Source organism: Pinus tabuliformis, chromosome 6, assembly GCF_031772625.1.
Source record: "Pinus tabuliformis cultivar Carrire ecotype Pingquan chromosome 6, CPIR1, whole genome shotgun sequence".
Lineage (NCBI taxonomy): Eukaryota > Viridiplantae > Streptophyta > Pinopsida > Pinales > Pinaceae > Pinus > Pinus tabuliformis.
This window is the reverse complement of record NC_142292.1, coordinates 1112295156-1112316555: the sequence shown is the minus strand read 5'-3', so window position 1 is coordinate 1112316555 and position 21400 is coordinate 1112295156.

Genomic DNA, 21400 nt, shown 5'->3' with positions numbered 1-21400 from the left:
GAGTCACAGGTGAGGAAGACTTCTCTCCCTCCCCCAAAGTTTCCATATCAGAGTCTTTACGTAGATGCTGGCAAAATGAATCCAGAGTGAGTGGTTTGCGATAAAGTCGAACTCAGTGGCCATTCGCCTTGAAGGCATATACAGAACCATCAGTAGTGATTAAAGTAAGAGTACCATTGTCATGTACCTTCTGGATTTCGTATGGTCCTAACCAACGAGTCTGAAGTTTCTCGGGAAAGTCCTGAAACCTGGAATCGTACAAAAGTGCCCAGTCTCCTTTGTGGAAGACTTTATTTTTAATGAGAGCATCATGCCATTTAGCTCGCTACTGTTGGATCAGTGCAGTGTTTTGAAGTGCAGGGAGCCTGATTTCATCCAGCTCATTGATATGATGTAATCGATTAATCCGTGCCTCAGTTAGATCTAAGCCAACTTCTTGTGTTGTTCGCAATGTTTAGATTTCGAATTCTATGGGAAAAATGGGTTGCTTTCCAAACACTAACTGATAAGGTGAGTAGCCGGTGGTGCTTCTCCATGTTGTTCTGTAAGCCCATAAGGCTTCTGGTAGTCTTGCAACCCAATATCATCTATGTGACACAATGGTTTTTGTTAGGATTGCTTCTATTATTTTATTGCTGCTTTCTACCTGACCATTTGCGTGTGGGTTGTATGGAGTAGTGATTTTATGCTGGATATGATAGTTTTTTAGTGTTGCAGCTATTTTGTTCCCAGCAAACTGTGGTCCACCATCCGTAATTAGATCTCTTGGAAGGCCGTAGCACACAAATATATGGAACAGGAACTATATGACAGAATCCTCTGTAGCTCTCGACAATGCCTCTGCTTCAACCCATTTGGTGACATATTCTGTTGCCACCAAAATATATGTTTTCTGGTTCGAGGATGGGTTAATTGGTCCAATGAAATCAAGGGTCCATCATTTGAATGGTTAAATGACTAGCTGTGGATTCAGGGGCATTTCATCGGACTGACCGGGGCATCCTACTCTCTGGAAACTGCCATAGGCTTGGACGAATTTTTTTGCATCTTTAGAAATTGTGGGCCAATAATACCCTGTTTGCAGCACCTTATGTCTAGTTTTGCAATCGGCAAAATGTCCACCACATGGTCCGTCATGGCAGGCTTTTAAAATGTCAAAGATTTCATCCTCTCGAACACATCTCCTGATATGCATATCTGCCCCTGTGTGGAACAGGTAGCCCCCAATCCAAGAAAATCGAGCACTCCGCTGAACAATCTGTTTCCGCTCATTAGGGGTTAGATGTTTTGGTAATTTACCTACTGCTAGGTAATTGGCAACATCAGCATACCAGGGCATTTTAACAGCAACAACAAACAAATGCTCATCTGGAAATTGATCTTCAACTGCTGCTGCATCGATTGGCTTTGGCATTCGCGAGAGAAAATCAGCTACAAGATTTTCTTTTCCAGGTCGATCCTTGATTGTAATATCAAATTCTTGCAATAAAATCAGCCATCTAGTTATTCTGCCATTTGTGATAGGCTTGTTTGCTAAATATTTTATGGTAGAATGATCTGTATACAAGATAATAGGATATCCAGTAATGTAATGTCTGAACTTATTGACAATGTGTATTACAGCTAGAAATTCTTTTTCAGTAACAGTGTAATTCAATTCAGTAGGGGATAAATTTTTGCTAATATAATAAATTTCGTATGGTTTTTATCCTCTTCCTGCCCAAGGACTGCTCCAATGGCTGTATCTAAGGCATCTGATGATATTTGGAATGGCAAATCCCAATTTGGTCCTCAAAGGATTGGGGCTGTGGACACAAGCTTCTTCAAATCCTGGAAAGCACGTTCACATTTTTTTGTCTAAAGAAAATCAACATTACCTGTTAGTGCATACAGAGGTGCAGTAATATGCGAAAAATGTTCTATAAACCTTCTATAATAACCAGAAAATCCAACAAAATTGTGTACCTCCGTTTGAGTGGTAGGAGTGGGAATTAGAAAAATTATATGGATTTTGGCTGGGTCTACCTGAATGTCAGCTGCTGAGATATAGTGTCCTAGAATAAGTCCTTCAGTCATCATCATATAGCATTTTTCATGGCTTAAACAAAGCCTGGTATCAATGCAACGTTGTAGGACTTTTTCCAGTGTGTCCAATGCTGGATCGAAATCGTCTCCATATGGTGTAAAGTCATCCATGTATACTTGAAGTCCTTCATTTATTAAGTCTAAAAAAATGCTGAGGATAGACCTTTGGAATGTGGTAGGAGAATTTCATAAGCCAAAAGGTAGAACTCTGTAGGCAAATGTTCCCCAAGGACAAGTAAAAGTGGTTTTTTCTTGGTCTTCAGGGGAAATCTGGATCTGATTATATCCACTGAAGCCATCTAGGAAAGAAAAGAATTTCTTTCCTGCCAAAGTGTCTAATACTTGATCGAGAATGGGAGAGGGAAGTGGTCATCTTGTGTTGCTTTATTTAGCTCTCTGTAGTCCACACAAATTCTCCATTTCCCATTCTTTTTTGGTACCACCACAAGTGGAGAGACCCATTTACTATCGGAGATAGGATAGATGAAATTGACATCTAAAAGTTTTTGAAGTTTAGCTTTTACCACATCTTTTAGATGAGGATTAAGTCTCCTTTGGGGCTGGTGAACATGTCTCACATCTTTTTCTATGTAAATGCGGTGTATACATAATTGGGGATCAATTCCTTTCATATCAGGGTAGTCCCATGCAAATGCTTCTTTATATCTCTTCAATAATTGGATGAGCTTTCTTTCTTGTTCAGAGGTGTGGTTGGCATTAATGTTTAAGGTCTTTCCCAGTTCAATTTCCACAATTTTACTATTTGCAACAGAGGTAATAGGTATTAATTGGTCATATGTTTCTTTAAGAGGATCTTCTTCTAATTCGTTATGGAATGCTGCCTCTATCATGTGACATTGTGTGCAGGATCTAAGTTCAGTTTGAGTAATGAAATCATTAATGGCATCGTCTTCTGTTTGATCTTTGAAATCAAGTGCCTCTTGTATAGTTAATGGAGATCTAATGTTATCAGTAAGGTATGATACAGGGTGCCTATTAGTTTTCATTATTGTGACACTTGGCTGTGCTGGAGGATATAAAGCTAAGTTCTTGATATTTGCTCCTCTAGTTATGGTCATATTTCCTTGTTGGCAGCCAATATAAGCATCAGCAGTTGCAAGCCAAGGTCTACCTAAAATCAATGGATGTCCATCAAGTCAGTTTTTGGGATTTATTATCAGAAAATCGGTCGGATATTCCCAGGAGTCAACAGATACCATGACATCATGTAGTGTGCCTTCTAGCCTAACCACAGCTCGGTTAGCCAGTTCTAGTAAAGTAGAGGTGGGTTCTACAGATGTAATGCCTAGCTTTTGGCAAGTCGTAGTTGTTAAGATATTGATTACAACTCCTAGATTAACTAAGGCATTGGGGAAGGTTTGACCATAAATTTGTACAGTTGCTATTGGATTTCCTGGGTCTTCGTATTTAATGGGTGTTTATTTTCCTGATAATAAGTCAAATAGAGTGCCAACTACTTGGACTCTTGGATTGTTTGTTATATTCCTCCTTGGTTTCTTTACACACAATTCTTTGATAGTCTTGCATATATTGGGATATCTTGAATCGCTTGGAGGAATGGAATTTTTATGTACAAATTTTTTAGTTCTCCCAGAATGTTAAAATTAGGATATTGTGTAGGTCGAGGTATGATTAATCATTCTGGGAATGGGGGAGAGGATGTGGTTGCTTGATTATGAGTTTTTTTTTTATCCACATCCTCTTCTTGTGACGGTTGTTCTCTAGATAACGGATTTTCAACATGAATTGTCTTGTCTCCCTCGGTTTCAATAATATGCCTAGATCTTAGCTGAAGAACATTACACTCCCTCATATCGGCTCCTATTTCTGGTGTTTCTACTATTTGGACAGATTGGATTGGTCTGTTATTTGGGTTAGGATTGGGTTGGGCTAGGAGTTGCAGTCTCAGGTTAGACTTGGGGTTTTGTTGTAAGGCTGGTAGTGTAGGTTGAGGGAGCAGAAAGGTTCCTACTGGATGATGCAGCGGTCTTTGCCAGTTTGTCTGCCAGGCTTGATTTTGTGAAGTAGGAGGGGTCCATTGTGTTGGGTATGCGTTACTTTTCCAATATGGTGGGGCATAGGAAAAATTCGGCCAATTAGGTTGACTTGCTTGATTTGGCCACGGGGTTGATGAAGGGAATTACTATTGTGACCAATTCAGGAAGGGGGGGTTGATTTTGCCACATATTATATTATTGAGCATGATACGGTGGAGGCTGAAAAGAAGAAGTTGGGTCTGAAAACATACCAGATTGTCGCAGCTGCCATTGATGGCGATAATTGAGTAGATACACCGATTCTGGCTCTTCTTCTGCTTCCTTGTATACTGCTTTTAATCTGGGAAATGAGGGACAGCTTTCCGTAAGGTTGTTTTTTGTGCAAATGGCACAAATTTGGATTGCATCAAGTGGGCACTCCTTATGGCTATGTTTCTTCCTGCATCGGGGACAGAAGATTGCCAAATTCTGTTCTGCCTCCATTTGCTTTTTTTTAGCCTACATAATATCAAGTTGTGTAGTTAGCGTCCCCAGTTTATCAGTTTTAAAACTTTCCAATAAATTTCCAATTTCTGCATGCGTTACACCTTCTGTCGAAATTCTCTTATCTCTTACAAACCGATCATGTTCTGTCGGTTTTAGTCTTGTTCTACCTCTCAAGCTCCTGATACATAAATCAATAATGTCAGCAAAATTTTCCTGATAAATATCTCATTTTCCCATAATGTTTAATGTTTCAATCCATTGTTCCTTCATACCCCTAATTAATGTTGTTTTTAACACATTATCAGGTAAAGGTAGTGATGCATAAGGAGATCTTTGAAGATTATACTGAAAACATTCCACATACTCCTCTAATGTTTCATTTGGTCTAGCTACCATCTAGAATATTTCGTCTTTTAGTTCTCTAGACCTGCAATAGTCTTGATATTTTTTTAGAAAAGATTCTTTCATTTGATCCCAGTTATTTATAACTCTACCACCTAATCCCATAAACCATCTTAAAGTAGCCCCTTTTAATGTAGAGGGAAATAATTTCAGTTTCTGGGGGTCGGTGGTGTAATCATATCCCCTACACAGCACATCGAATTCAAATAGGAATGCATCTAGATCCTCTGATGTAAGACCATGGAATGTAGGGATATGCTGAAGAGGAATTGCTTTCATAGGTGCATTCGCTGCAGTATCCACTATGGGGTATTGCAATGTAGAGGTTTGGGTGTTTAGCTGGTTTTGGCCATTTGGTCAAATATCTGCCAATAACCTTCTGGGATATCTAGGAGGGTATTCCTAGGTTGAGAGGGAATGGCTTTAACATGAATGGTTTTAATAACGCTTCCTTTATCTGGGATAATGAGAGTGCCTAATGTCTGAGGAGATTGAGTTTCTTCAAAAATGATTTTTGCAGCACTTCCCTTATCTGGGCTGCTCAATGGCTGAGTTGTCCCAAGAGGAGACCTCGGTTCCTCAGTTTCCCCTATTTCTCCTCTTCCTTCACAAATATTGCTGAAATTCCCTTCTTGTAATAGTTATGGAGTAGAATTTTCAATTTCTTGAAAATCCTGCTCTTCAGTTTAACTATACACCTCAGCAAAGGCTACAGATGATGATCCTGTGGCCTGAAGGGAACTAGTAGGCTATCTGGAAATAACTTTTCTAGGTCCTACTGAAGGCTGAGATTTCGCTTTCTTAAAAATTTTGTCTATAAAGGTCGATCGGCCAAGGGTCACCAGCCCCTTAGCTTTTTCGGGCTTGAGTAGAGGTTTGGAATTCTTTTCTAGATTTTTCTGCTTAGTCATGCACACACAAATCAAATGCTAGATTTTACCCAAACAAAACAATGAAAAATCTATAGGAAAGCAAGCAGAGGAGCAGGGCTGTTACATGCTCCACACGTAGGTTCTTACCTTCCATTTTTAAAACCCAATTCTTGCCTAGAAGGATCTTACACTACTCTGAAAAGAGACAAATGGCTACACTCTTTCCCCGGCAACGGCGCCAAAATGTCGAGCTATAAAAAGGGTCTCTTTCACCTCTAATTACCTCACATTAATTTGTCAATCTAGGAATGTTTTGTTATTTCAAAGAGTGTCTCAGTCTAAGGCTATCATTTTCTAGAGTAATGCTAGTAGTATAGTGCTCAAAATTACAAGAGTAAATGGATGCTTGTTTACAACAAACTACTTTTAAAGACTAAACCATACATTCAGAAAACTAAGCAATTTATCAGTCAAGGGTTCAGTAACAATAACTCATCCCTTTGTAAACTGATGGGGCCAAAGGAAACCAGGGAACAGGTCCTTGATCTGGGAGCCAGACAATAGATGTCACTGCCCACTACAGTCTCAGAGTGTTCTTCACACCAAAGCAATAATACGAATAACAGGAAATGAAATAGCAAATAAGAAATGGAACAACAACTAGGAAACTGTAACAACAATTAAATTTAATAAGAAGTAACACCTTAGTCTACAAGATCAAATGCAACAATTGTGTCCTACAAAAATCAAATGGCAATCCTCTACCTTTAAGGATGAATCAAACAACACACAGAAATAGAACAACACTGATTAACAATGGACTATAGAACAACGCTTGAAAGCCATACATACATGCACACGACACACCTTAATAGTAATCTGATCTTGGTAATCTAGTTATCAATCTTAGTTATAAAGAATACGACTGTATTTTAGAATGGAACAACAACGTCCATAGATTCAACCATCACAAGGAAATATAATCTCTAAGATGAATTTAGTAATACCAACAGTCAAGTGTTACAACATAGACATTCTATAATTGAACAACAACGGTATCCTGTAAAAGCCAGTTATATCAGTACTTAAGGAAACAGCAATGCGTTGCAGAGTTATAATGTCTCTATCTCAGAAAACGATATCACTTAACAGATCAGATGTAACAGGGCTGTGATATAAAATAACAGAACATATCAGATTACCGAATAAAGCTGATGAGAAAACCACGCATAAACCAAAAGTAATAGTACAGGAGCAAGTGTTCCTCCAGGGCCGGGCCCTTAGCCTCCAGGGGTACACCACTTGAAGTTATTCCAAGATCGAAGATGAAATAGCAACCAAGTTTGTATTAATGGATTAAACAAAATTACAATGGATCACTTCTCCACGAGAGTCGATGATCAAAGTCTTAAATTTAAAAAAAGTTACATAGAAGTATCACAAACTATCCCCGGGCTAATAATGCTGCCCCTTTTTATAATGGTGAAGGAGGAGATGTCTAGGTGAAAAAATAGTTAAAGCAGTGATCCCTCAGGATCAAAGGATCCTGAGGGATTCGCCAAACTGTTGGCTCTAAGTTATCTCTTTACTTTCTTGCGCCGAGCCGATATCTCCATTTCCTTTCCTGGGCTAATACGCTTTGATTTGGTTTGCCTTGTTTGCATGCGGTTCCCCGTCAAAGGGACAGCGGTTAACCTGGCCTTGTCCTTTCCTTTGGAATGGCAGTCTTTCGTTTTTCCTTCTTCCTGCATAAGAAAATGACAATTGTCAGTGTTTTCGTTTGCACATTAATCTTACAGATTTTATTACAATTCCTTATCATCTACCTAGTTAATGATGCAAAAGGTTTGTAAGTTCTAATGAAAAGATGCTGAAATAATCACCAAAAACATACCTTCTTTAGTACTCCACACCTGTACCCTATAAGACAGTAACCATAATTATACATGATGATAATTGAAGAACCACACCATAAAAGTAACAATAATCATGAAAACCAAAATCAACTTTAGACCCCTGGATAGTCCTATCCTGTGCTATAATTTAGTCAATTAATGTGATCTTTATGGGGTGTCTCTGGGCTCCAAAATATTTACAATAGTTCCTAAAAGGACTATCCATATCTCTCCTTGCTCTAATCAATCATCAAGAAGTGTTTAAGGTGAAGGAACCAAAGGCATTTGTTATCTTCTATGGAGGAATTGCAGTGCTAAGAGGCATATAGCTTCCTAGGCTTCAAGATCCAAAATGCATGTGGCAAACTCTCTTGAATTTGATGTTGGATGATAATGGAGGTTTCTTCTCAATACCATATATGTTCATCCACAATCCAAATTTTACAGTAGTCAAAGATAATGGCATTTCATACGAAAACTGGTAATGTAACTTCCACTGTTCCGAATAACAGACAACTTCATCAAGAAAACTATTGCACAACTCTTCTATAACTCCCTTGTCATTTGGGCATTGATAATATATCTCAATGGGAAGAAATTTTTTGTCTCTTACTTCATGATTTCCTTTTTCCTATGGTTACTGCACATTCTCATCATTAATTCAAGGAAAAAATGCATAATGCACATTTTCACTGCCCCATGCAGCATCTCAAGATGGTTTGAGAATACCTTATTCAAATCATGTCATCTTCATGACCCAATCATGGATCCCATAGCCTCACAATCATTAGATCAATCCCAGTTGGAAATGTGAGTTGCAGCAATTCGACAACCTCATGATTCGTTGAAATAAAATGTTACCTTTGGGAGGAAAGTCAATCTATGAGGCCATTTGACACTTATGAAAGTTACATAATCACATTACAATGAAGTCACATCTTCTGGCTACTTCCCTGAGGCATAAAAATAATTGTGCGACCCTAGTGGAAATGCGACTCACCAGAGGTCGCATAGTCGCGTTTTGCTGGAAGTCGCACTTGGATGGCTATGCATGCCTACAACCTCATGACTTGATGGAAGGATTCTTGAAAATCGGCTGCATTGTTGCAAAAGTCATAGAACAGGGGAGGCCGCACCTATATTTTCTTGTTTTGGGGTGATTTTGCGACTTGGTGACTTGGGAGAGGTTTCAGAGTCGCATTGGAAGGGGGATGCACTTTCTGGAGATGATCTGGCTATGACAATGTGAATTAGAAATTTGGGCAAGGGTCGCACGACCGCAACATCGGACAAGTCGTGTTGATTATTGTTTTTTGCAACAAAGATCTGCAACTGGGTGAACTCTAAGGAAAAATGCATAATGACATGGCAAGGCTGGTCGCATAGTCATCAACCCTTTCTGAGTGTGATATTGCGACTTCTAGGTGACCAAATTGTTTCCAATGAAACAGGTCTTTGTGAATGTTCAATACCGGAAAAAATGTCAAGTCATTCTGGTGCTCTAGATTTCATTGGATATGCCTGCATAACGAGCATCCATTCTAAAACAACAATAATGTGAGCCTCCCCATGCACTTTGTGATGAGATGGGTTGCGTGGATTCGATGCATATCCATGATTACTTCATTTATCGCCCCATTTAATTCCTTGATCGAAAATAGTGATACAGATGACCATTGTCCTGATAAAGAAGCCCGAATACTACTAAAACCGAGTAAGATATTTGATACCTCCTTGAAGGTAATACAGAGTGCACCCCTCCATCAATTCCATCATTCTCTCTATGCCCGGAATAATGCTCGGCCCAAACCACCCATCAGACATGGGACGTTGTGCTTGCTTAGTGGAATTGGAAATCCAATTAACGCCCTTCTTCTTATTCTGATGGATATTTCATGCTTGCCTTGTTGAGTACTGGAGTTGAACAGCCAACACGAGTCTTTTTATTTGCAATTGATGATTCACCATCCCACTATTGGAATTAATTAACTCTACCTCCGCTATCTACTATTTTCTAAATCGATACTAGTCGAGTGCCTGATTGCAGCATGAGATTAGACAACCACTTTCATGGATTGATGCAAGAGGCCCTCCAATTCTAAACTAGGAATTAATAGAAATTCCCATTGATGCTGACTTTGATATCTGTGCCTCCAATGGCAACTTCAACATCATATTCTTTCCATCTCCTCTATTATTTATGTCCCCATGCCTCACTTTGGATTGTTTGTTGGATTTTTATGGTTTTATGAGTGAAGAGATCTCCCATACAACTTTTGGGTGCATCATGATGGCTCAAGCCTCAAAACATAATCCATTTTTTTTTTCAAACACCCACCATGCCATGTAATTAAGGAATTCTGGAATCAGAGCGTCATAGTGTTGTGGTTCCAAGGGACCACTTATGCAAATGTAGTGTAGTTCGTGGTACCTTCAGGGCATCCGAAAAAAGCAAATGAGATGAAAAATAAGCTATTATGCCTGGTGGGCTCCAGTATTGTAGCAATAATGCTACAACTCCTGGGGCTCCCTATCTCTAATTTTATCAACCCGGTAGTTCGTACAAACTTGGAAGCGACGGTGCTGTATGCACAAGTACTAGCTCTTGTCGCAGCTGTCACTTGGTCAGCTGGCACAAGTCCGCTAGGGCTCAAGCCAGCTTCTATATGCTCTTCAGAAGAAGCTTTCTAAATGATGGACGAAGGCTATCTCGAGGGAAATTGATCTACTTTGCAAAAGTGAACTGAAAGCCAACCAAAACATGAAACCCTAGTAAACCCTAATTTGACTAGTTTGACCTCTATGATGCAATAGTGAAAGTGAAAATGTCTAAAAAGGATGCCATTACCTATAATGATGTGAAATGCATGAACTCAAACTACTTCTATGAAAAAGAACATTTTTTTTGTATTTTTGCTTAAGTGGATGGAGTGATTATGACTTTGTTTCTTATTAGGGTTTGGCTGTGCAGAGGTGGTGCGAAGGGAGAGAAAGCTTGGGAAAGGTCAGGATGGCTAGGAGAGGTCCCAGAGGGTCCCTAGCATTAGTCCACAGAGGTCTACAACATTCGGATGCTCGGCAACCAAGTTTGCAGGCTTCTACAGGATGTCTGCAGGGGATCCTACAGGAAACTAAGGAATTCTACAGGAAGTCTGCTACCTTCTACAGGATGTGCTGTAAGTGGAAGTTTTGGGTGAGGGTGAAGTGATGGAATGGTTTGGGTGGATAGGTAAGGTGGAGATGGAGTTTTTGATGACTCAGGGGCAAAGGAATAAGATGGAGAGGAGTTTATTAGTGGATAGAAGGATGGCAGCAATGAAAGGCCAAAAAGATGAAGCTACGTGGCAATGGATGAGTTGGAAGGTAAACGAGCTGAACAGAGGTCGAGTAGGTGGCTTGCAAGAAGAAGAAGAAGGAAGTGTAATGATATGGAGCAGTGTAAATAAAACAAATGACTTATGTCTTGCACCAAAAACGAGAATTCATTAACCAGTGCTACCTGTGCTATTAAATCAATAAATAGTGATGTAAATCATGAAGAAAAGTCGTGCATGGCTTTGCAATGACGAAGTATGGCTCAAGAGAAAAAAGTGCATGGAAGGATCCACGGGTAAACCGACTATGTTGCAGCTTGCATGAGAGTAGAAAAGACTGCGTTTTTTTGGTGGCTGGTATAGACTGCACCCCAATCCCTAAACAGAGATGGCAGTGATCTCTAACAACCCTTTCTTGGAGCTCTTGTGTATTACAAACCTCCTATCCGAATCTAAGCAGCTGAAAGTAATTTAATCATAAACCAATCCTACTCAATCCTATTAACGAAATCAAATCAGCAAACTGTGTTCTTGAAATGCATATCAAAACAAGTAAACAAAATGCTGGAAAGAAAGGTGAATAACACTACAAGAAGAGGAGATCTATTACTCTCAGGTTGGGCCCTAACCTGAGAGCTATAGCTCCCTTAAAAGCTCAGAATTAGATCCAAATCTGCTTGCCTTTATTCATAATCAAAAGTCCGATGTCATGCCAAAACTGGCTTACAAAAACAAACACCGAGCTATGCTCCAAAAATTACAATATCAGTCCAAAAGTTCAAAAAGCTCCTAACAAAGGCTACGGCCTTCATATTTATACAAAATGAAGATCAAGCTGGCTTCCTCCATTCATGGAGCTTGGCTGTCCAACTGAGAGTCAAACTGCTGTAAAACTGCTGATCCTGTAGAACGTGTTGGCTGCCTTTAAGCTCGGTGGGGAGAGCTGTTAGAGCTCGGAGTGAAGGTGAAAATCACGAGGAGGGTCATCAAGACTATGGACAACCTCCCTATGAACCCGAAATGTCACCTTTGCTGTCTCCTTGTCTCCTTTTGCGTGGTCTTTTGCTCTCTTTAATGCCAAGAACCTGAAATCATCATGTATTAGTCACATAGATATAATGTCTGCCCTTCTTCCTACAAACAACACGAATATACTAAGAAATGAATGCATAAGTGGTAAAATATGAATGGTTGAGGAAGGCAAGTAGGCCAATATGAGCCCAAATTGTACCAAAAATTGGGGCTCATCATCACCCCCCAGCTAAACTATTTGCTCATCCTTGAGCAACTTTGCTCCGGCTCCTTGTCCTTGGCCGAGAACTAGAGCCCGGAGCATGCTCTTCCTTTCCTGTTCTTGGTGGCCCTGCCTTTTCTGCCCCTGGCGGTGATGAGGGTGGCGCTTCCTCCCCCTTTTCCGTTTCCTTGAGCCGGGCTTCGGAAGCCGATTGGCCTATTCTTCGTGTCCAGGAAGTTATTTTTGGGCTTCCCTTCTCGGGGGTGGCCGATGTTTTAGAGGGGGATATTTTACTAGGTGGAGTAGAGACACCCCCTGAAACTGTTTGGCTGCTGGGTGGAGGCTGTGGCTTGCCCGTGTTGATTCTCTTACTTCTCCTGGCTTCAAAAGGTAGAGGGATCTCCCTCTCTTTCTTCTCCTTCGGCTTTGGAGGTGTACTGAGGGCGGCCAGCGCAGCTGCTGCCTCCTTTTCGGGAATCCCAGCCTTCTCCTCCTTGTGTTTTGCTTTCTCAGAGCTCCTTGTAGAGGGCCCCTTCTTTTCAGATTTCGGGCTTCTTGTAGAAGACACCGCTTTGCCCACTTCCGGGCCTTCTGCAGAAGATCCTTTCTTTACCAGTTTTGGGCTTCCTGTAGAAGACCCGGTTTTAGCCACCCTCGGGCTTCCTGTAGAAGCCCCTGCTTTGGTAATTTTCGGGCTTCCTGTAGAAGACCCTTTCTCTGTCTTCGGGCTTCCTGTAGAAGCCTGTTTCTCAATGATTTTCGGGCTTCCTGTAGAATCCCCTTTTTCCAATTTCGAGCTTCCTGTAGAAGCCTTTGTCTCTGTTTTCGGGCTTCCTGTAGAAGCCTGTTTCTACTTTCCTGTAGACACGGGTGTCACCACCTTTTCTTGCTTAGCCGCATGGGTTTTGCTTTTTGCTTTGGTTGTAGGTGCTGATGAGGTACTTGGGCTGACGTGGACCACCTCAGCTTTGTCCATTCTGCTCTTCAACCTTTTTTCTCTTGCTGACAAGATGGGTGTGCCACCTTTTTCTTTGTCATCCTTTTCCTCATGCTTCTTCTTTTGTTCTTTCTTCAGCACTGTGATCGGGGTCTTCTGACCTTTTTCTCTCTTTCCCTCGACCACTGCTTCTTGTTCCTCACTGCTGGAGGACCCCGTTTCTTCAATCAACATTTTAATGTCTCCATCTCTTGTCAAATTCCGGAATGATTCCCATGAGAGGGGAACCTTATATGAATGCAGCGCATCCTCTACAAGAAGCTTGATCAACCCATGGTGGGCTATCTGATCTGGTATGCCCTATTTTAGCTTTGTGGCACACTCAATTAGAGACTGCAACAGGAAATAAGGAATTCTTAGTTTTTGTTCTACAGGAAGATCAATCCAGTGCCTCAATTCAGTGAGCAACCGAAAGTGATATGCATACATGATGCTAAAACGACCTTCACAAGTTATATATTTCATGATTTGCAAACTGACTTCATTCCATGGTGGCAGCAAGCTGGTTCTTCGCACCCCATTTTTGTCCTCTGAGAATTCCTCCTCGGGTGGAAAGAATTCCTTCTTGGCTTGCTGGCTCAACTTTCTTTCTTCCTTATCCCATGGCAAACCCATCGGAAGTTCAGTGATCCGACTGATATATTGTGGGGTGAGCTTGAGGCTTAGACCTCTGAAGTTCACTGTGGCCAGTGTCTTGGATTTCGGCTTCAGAGCCTGCAAAAATTCTTCTGCCACTTCATCATCGTACCCCTGCAATTTGTCACAAAAAGATATCCGTTGAACCCATGTGAAGAGCTCTACCACTTCCTGGTTTTCCCTCAATTTGGTTGAATCAGTGGGTTCTCGTCTTATAAAACCACCCGACATGATAAAACAAGTTTCATAACCAGAGGTGGTGATTGTGAAAGAGATTTTGGTTTACTGAGACAGAGCGTAGAATGTCATGCACATAACCCACAAAACTTATCCCTGAGGAACTCACACAGTTTAATTCCTCGACATCCTGTAGAATGACAACATAGGCATAGCAGACAACAATTTCACCGTTTTTCTATGACCGGACTGTGGACGACAATCTTGCCACCTTTAATAACCAGTTACATGAAGAGTTCAAGGTTACCTCTTTAATTGGCCACCTTTTTACGTGAGGCACCCGCTTTCCTGTAGAAAACTGCGTTCCTGTAGAATGACAACGTTCCTGTAGAATCCAGCGTTCCTGTAGAATGACAGCGTTCCTGTAGAATGCAGCGCGCGGTTTTCGGGAGAGATTGCAGTCGGTCTGTGCCTTGGGCGTGCTTCTCAATCGCTCTGATAGCCAAAGGCTCGGCGTATCACACTGCAGAAGGATCAGGATGGCCGCTCGAGTTCAAACCGGTGGTTGCTAAATGCATGAATGAAATCTAGCCGATTAGATTTTGAATTCGGCGGAATCTGTGGCGTGGGGGTGATCTGTCCCCACCGGACCGTTGGGTGACGTCACCCCATCATTCAACTGTGCGTTCACTTGCTGCCGCACCAATTCTCGCGGATCTTCCACCGCCTCTTCTGTTGAACTCGTTTCCTCGACGGGATTTATCTCACGTGCGTGCTGCCCATTCTTTTTGTTACGGCCGCCACCCATACATCCAACTAGACCATTAACTGGCCGACGTGGCCGGCCAACTGACCATACTGCCGCTCAACCCATTCACCTTTACACCTAAGCAATAAATCAAAGTAACATTCATGCAGTCTGATGGAAGGAAGGGTCGAGACACTTACCTGCGTGGCTATACATGATGTTTTGACTCTTTGGACGTTGATGAGTCGATTTACCTACTGCTGGTAGACTTACACAGGCCCGGAGGTCCATGTTCATGAGCTACTGTCGATGGATGGGATGCTTCAGTTGCATGCGCCCACGTTTCCCTTCAGATGGCCTGCGCGGTGAATGGTATCCACTCTAGCAGGTTTAACTGTTACAAGACTCCCGCGGGATGTCTTGGAACAGTTCTTCCTCCTTGGGTGCATGCTGTACGACGATGGATGACCTCACGATCATGCTCTCGGAGCCTCGGGCTGACTGTGATGAATATGGTGCGAGATCTCTAGCGCTTTTTCCATTTACAAGTTTCTTTTTTCTCGAGACTCATCGATCTGCTTCGCTGGTGCAGGTACTTGTTGCATGTCGACAAGGATGGTGGAGCAAGATAACAACAATGTGCATGGTTGACAACAGTGGCACGCATGCATCCAAACCAATCCTTAGCCGTTAGATTGCCTCATGAAATGAATTCTGACCCGTTCTGAGCTTCTATAGGAAGCTTCCTGTAGAAACACAGTGCTTCCTGTAGAAAGGATGCGTTCCTGTAGAGAGTCTGCACCTTCCTGTAGAAACTCTGCATTGTCCTGTAGAAAATCTGCGTCTTCCTGTAGAAGACTCAAGATGTAATAAAATTGCACATACCTTGGAGAAAATGAGGTTTCTTGGAGGAGGTGCTGGTGAGGTGTCCTGGCTGCATGATGAGGACCCTTGGCTTTGAGTTGAGAGGCTTCCTCTCCTCCATAGAACACCTGCATGCAATTTTACATAATGAATCTGCTGACCTTGTTTTTCTTTTTGTTTTTTTTTTCTTATATTTTCTCTCTTTTTTTTGAAAGATAACAGGGGCGCCTCATTGAGGTTTTCACCCTTGCCATCTGCCTTGAGCGCCTCAAAGAGGTTTTCACTCAAGGATCTTTTTCCAATCTCTTTCTCTTTTTTTTTTGAAAAGACAATAGGGGCGCGTCAATGAGGTTTTCGCCCCTACCACCTGCCTTGGGCGCCTCAGAAAGGTTTTCACCCAAGGACCTTTATTATTAATTTTTTTTTTCTCTTTTTTTTTTTTTTTTAGATTCTTCAGGGTATGCCCAAAGCAGAGGCAGAACCCTTCTCTATGACCAACACTGCCTTCTCCATAGTTTTGATGAACTCTTGTCTTGAGGGAGGCTTCCTGTAGATCTTCAATCGATGCCCATTGACAAGCATGGGGATGGTTTCCTCATCAATGGTCCTAATAAGCACGGATCCATTTTCATGACATTTTTCCACTGAATATGGACCTAGCCATCTGGTTCTCAGCTTCCCCTTGAAATCTTTGTATCTGGAGTCATACAACAAAGCCCAATCTCCCGGCTGAAATTGCTTGTCATGGAGATGTTGGTCATGCCACACCTTTCTCTGAAGTTGAACCACTTCTGAGTGAAGGAGGGCCTGCACTTGGTGCTCATCCAGGCCATTCAGCTGCAATAGCCTTTCTTGTTGTGCATGGCTGAGATCCAGGTCCAGCTGAGCTGCCATCCTCAAAGTGTTGTATTCAAACTCAATGGACAGCAAAGCTTTCTTCCCATAGACCAGCTCATAAGGTGTGAAGCCGGTGGTAGTCTTCCAAGTGGTGTTGTAAGCCCATGTGGCTTCAACCAGGCGATCTGCCCAGTCCTTTCGGCTGTTGCTCACCACCTTAGTCAAGATCCCTTCTAATGCTCTATTGGTGACTTCCACCTGCCCATTTGCTTGAGGGTGATAGGGGGTGGAAGTCCTATGCTTGATCTTGTGATGAGCTAGTAGATCTTCAACCAGGTTGGAGGTGAACTGGCTCCCTTGATCAGTGACCAGCTCTCTTGGATAGCCAAACTTATAGAAGATGTTTTCTCTTAGGAACTCAGCCACCTTTTCTTCTGTTGCTGCTTTGATTGCTTTGGTCTCTGCCCACTTTGTCAGGTAGTCAGTACACACAATGATGTAAGACCTTTGCCTCGAAGGAGGGTTGATTGGGCCCACAAAGTCCATACCCCACTTCTCAAATGGCTCAAGAGTCACCTGAGGTTGGAGAGGCATCTCATCCTTTTGGGTCAGTTTCCCCATTCTTTGGCATTGGTCACACTGGCTGACATATCTTCTGACATCTTGATGAAGTGTGGGCCAATAGTAGCCTGCCTGCAGGATCTTAAAGGCAGTTCTCTTTGCTGCAAAATGTCCTACACAAGGCCCATCATGACAAGCGAGGATGATATCAAAGACTTCCTCCTCCCTTACACAATGCCTTAATATTTGATTGGGGCCAAGCTTGAACAGATTGCCCCCGATCCAAGTAAATGAGGCACTTTTTCTGATGATTCTGCTCTTCTCTCTGGAAGATAGGTGCGGAGGGAACTGTGCTGAAACAAGGTAGTTTGCTATATCAGCAAACCATGGAGAGAGTACTGAAATAGCAAACAAATGTTCATCGGGCATCTGGTCATCCACCATTCCATCCTCATCTGCAGACAAATCCAATCTAGATAAAAAATCAGCAACAACATTTTCTCTACCTGGTTTGTCAACAATGGTCAAATCAAACTGCTGCAACAAAAGTAACCATCTAATAATACGAGCATTCACATCTGGTTTATTCATTAAATATCTAATTGCAGCATGGTCTGTATTTACAAAGGTTTGATAGCCAGTAATATAATGTCGGAACTTGTTCAGTGCATGGACCATAGCCAAGAATTCTTTCTCAGTTACAGTGTAATTCAGCTCAGCTTTGGACAAGTTTTTGCTAACAAAGTAAATGGCATATGGAAGTTTTTGCTCAACTTGTCCTAAAGCTGCACCTATGGCTTTGTTCGAGGCATCAGTGTGGATGTGGAAAGGTAGGGCCCAGTTTGGACCTCTCAGGATTGGGGCTGACACCAACTTGTCCTTCAATTCATTTAAAGCCCTCTGACAATCGTCAATCCATTTAAACTCCACATCTTTTGCCAACAGGCCAAACAATGGCAAGGCTAGCTTGCTGAAATCTTTAATGAACCTCCAGTAGTATCCTGCTAATCCCAAGAAACTCCGAACATCCCTTACCTTTTGAGGAGGTGGAACCTTCTTGATGAGAGCAATTTTGTTAGGATCGACTTGCAACCCTTGGCAAGAAATGGTATGGCCTAGCACGGTCCCTTCAGTCATTAGGAATTCACATTTTTCAGGACTAAGGGACAAGTTCATCTCAATGCATTTGGTTAGGACTTTTCCCAGATTGGACAATGCTTCCTGGAAGTTGGCCCCATAAGGAGTAAAGTCATCCATATAGATTTCCACTGCATCATGGACCAGCTCTGAGAAGATGCTCAAAACAGCTCTCTAGAAGGTAGTAGGAGCATTGCATAGCCCAAAGGGAAGGACTCGGTAGGCAAAGGTACCCCAAGGACAAGTGAAGGTGGTCTTATCTTGGTCTTCTGGGCTGATTTGGATTTGGTTGTACCCGCTAAACCCATCCAGGAAAGAGAAGAACTTCTTTCCTGCCAGTCCATCCAACACTTGATCTATGAAAGGTAGAGGGAAATGGTCTTTCTTGGTAGCTTTGTTCAATTCCCGGTAGTCCACACAGATTCTCCATTTCCCATTTTTCTTGGGAACCAACACCAGAGGGGACACCCATTCACTATCTGAGATGGGGTAGATGAATCCGGCATCCAACAGTTTTTGCAATTCTTCCTTGACAATGTCCTTAAGGGCTGGATTCATTCTCCTCTGGGGTTGCCTAACCGGCTTACAGTCCTCTTTGATGTATATGTGATGGGTACAAACCAAAGGATGGACTCCTTTCATCTCCTTATAGCTCCAAGCAAAAGCATCTAGGTGACTGGCCAACAGGCTACACAGCTCCTTTTCCTGGAAAGGAGATAGAGAGGAGCTGATCTTCAACGTTCTCTCAGGGCCGAACTCCACATTCTTGACTCTGGGAGTGACAGGGTTGGTTGTACAAAGATCCACTAAAGTGCTAGCTTGGGCATCCTCCACCAATTTCTCTAAGGATAGTGCACTGGAAGGTGGATTCTGGATCAAGGTCTCAATCAAGTCATCCTCGGTTGGGGGGTCTCTTCTAACGGTCTCTAAGGTGCACAGAGGTGTTGAGTACACCTCGTCTTCCTCTCCTTCTTCTAACCAGAGTAGTAAGTCATGCTCTAAGGAGGGTTGGGCAGGAGGGTATAGGAGTAGCTGTTTGGACATAGGACCATTTTTTATGGTCATATTTCCTGCACGACAACTTATGTAAGCATCTGCAGTGGCTAACCAAGGCCTTCCCAAAATGAGAGGATATCCAGTAAGCTTTGCCTTGGGTTACAGAACCAAGAAATCTGCAGGATATTCCCAAGAGTCGATAGAGACCAAGACATCCTCCACAATCCCTTCGGGAGTCACAGTGGAGCGATCTGCTAATTGCAGTACTGTCGAGGTCTTCCTCAAGGAACCCTGAAGATTGAGTTTGAGCATGGTGTCCCTAGTCATCACATTAATGGCAGCCCCCAGATCAATCAAGGTGTGAGGTATGATGGTGCCATTGATGTGGACATCTACTACAGGACTTCCAGGATCTAGGTACTTTGGGCAGATGACTTGTCCTAACATAAGGTCAGACAGTTGTCCTATGACATTGATGGTTGAAGCATCTTTATTCCGCCTGCCTGGGTGTTTGAAGCACTTTTCCTTAACCAGTTTGTTGTATATTGGCACATCCTTGATGGCTTGGAGAAGTGGTATTTTTACACACAACTGCTTGAGCTCACCCATAAGCTCATCCTCCTCTGGGTTGGGTTGTGTGGTGGCTGTTAGTCTCTCAGGAAAGGGTGGAATATCGTTTGGTTCACTTTCCTGTTTATCTTCCTCATCCTCTGGGGGAGGAGGTTGGCGATCTGGTAGAGTCTTTCCAGATCAAAGGTTGATCTCCTGGATCTCCACAGCATAGGTAGGGCATGAGGTTTCCCCAGTGTATACCTGCTGGGCCTGTCTATTGTTGGGGTTCGGGTTCAGTTGAGCAGGCATTTGAGGTTGCCTTGGAGGAGCAGGAGCTAATGGCTGAGGTTGAACCGGTGGTGGAGGCAAAATGGCAGGAGGAGTTTTTACTGGGGCCTCCACCCCGACTGAGGTGCATTCCACTGAGGTTGTGGCTGGGTATGTGAATGATATGAATGAGAAGTAGGTTGAGTGGGGTACTGAGGTGGATAAGACCATGGAGGAGGCATGGACCAGGAAGGATGAGCAGGGGGACCCCAGGAAGGCATAGGAGTCGATTGGTTGGGGATGTAATAAGCTTGAGGTGCCCCTTGCATCCCCTGTTGATAAGGTCTAGATCCTTGTGGCCTCATTTGGTTGAGGTAATAGAGAGGTTCAGTGGGAGCTTCTGTCCCTTGGTACATGGCTTTAAACACAGGTAAGGTTGGACACTGATTTGTGGGATGGTCCTCCTCACAAACGAAACATACTTCAACCGAATGCAATGGGCATTCGTTATTAGGGTGTCTCCTTGTGCACCTAGGGCAGAAGACAGCCAAGGCTCTCTCAGCTTCTTCTTTCTTCTGCTGGATCCTGAATGTGTCCAGTTGCATGGCAATGGTCTGTCTCACCTCACTCTTGAGATCTTCTAATTGATTTGCAAGCTCATGTTTGGAGAAAGGGACACTAGTTGAGAGGAGGTTTCCCCTACCTCGTTTCCTAGCTGCCCTGGAGTGGTTTCTAAACACAGTCTTGATGTCCTCATAAGGCAGTTGGTAAATGTCCCCCCCAGCTAACATGTGAAGGGTATCTAAGAGGTCTTCAGGGACTCCTCGGAGCAGGACCAACTTGAGGGATTCAGGGTCAAGTGTGCACCTGGCCCGCTTATAGCTTAGTTGGAACCTCTCCTCATAATCCTCTAAGGACTCATCATTCCCCATGGTCATCCAAAAGATTTCTCCCTTGGTTTCCTTAGACCTACAATAATCCCTGTACTTGGTATTGAAAGCTTGCTGCATCTGAGCCCAAGTGGTGATACTATTCCCAGGTAAGCCCATGAACCAGCGTAATGCTGCATCCTTAAGAGTTGAAGGGAAGAGTTTCAGCTTTTGCTCATCTTCAGTATAGTCATAGGTTCTACAAAGGACAACAAACTCAAACAGGAAGGTATCAGGATCTTCAGTAGTCAGACCATGGAAGTGAGGTAAGGCGGAGGGGCTAATGTTCTTCATTTTCATCTCTCCATTGGTCTCTCGGATGGGGAAGGCACCTTCTATTCTCTCATCTTCTCTTCTATTGGCAGCCATAGCTTCAGGTGGAGTGGTCTCTAA